The sequence below is a fragment of the Lingula anatina genome, chromosome 2 (assembly GCF_051362555.1).
Source record: "Lingula anatina isolate TDL-2025a chromosome 2, LinAna3.0, whole genome shotgun sequence".
NCBI classification, from domain to species: domain Eukaryota; kingdom Metazoa; phylum Brachiopoda; class Lingulata; order Lingulida; family Lingulidae; genus Lingula; species Lingula anatina.
In genome coordinates, this window is record NC_141768.1 from 24,869,162 (window position 1) to 24,869,835 (window position 674).

Here is a 674-nt window from a genome sequence, read left to right on the forward strand (position 1 = left end):
TACTTATCTTTTAAAGTCAAATTTGTTCCACAAAATCTGACCAAATATCACCATATAGTTTTTAATGATATAACTCCGAGAAATACCAAAGGACATCGTTTTGTCTTTCCCAAAATATGATACTTGAATGGCTGCTCTCTTTCTGTGTTATAAATATCCCTTATCATTTGAATAAGTACGCAATTGCACTCGCAGCTATACTTCCATACACAGGAGTAAGAGTGGTGATTATGCAATGTGCCCACGGTACTATGTCATTCAGCAGACCTTTATGAACTGAAGGGCCAAACGAATGGGTCAATTTACTACCAGAAATTTGAAGAAGGTGCAGTTTTAAAGCAATTTTTGGCTGATTAAGAGATTGGGTTTATGACTTGGCATGTTGACTTCATTTTAGTTGTATAAGAGGCTATTAGAAGTGGTGCATATGTGTTATTGGAAATCCATGCTAACTTCATATGTATCTTTGATGTATGGCTACCAGATAAACGGCCTTCTTCAAAAAACTTAAATCCTATTGGAAATTGTTCATATAATGCCTCAACTATAATTGCATTCTGTGAATGAATTCTAAAATGGGATCATGTGCTCCTAATGATCTGTTTTTAGACTGTATGCTAGTATTAGCTTTTCATTGGGCCTTCAAGTAAGAAATGAGTCATGTAACACTGAAC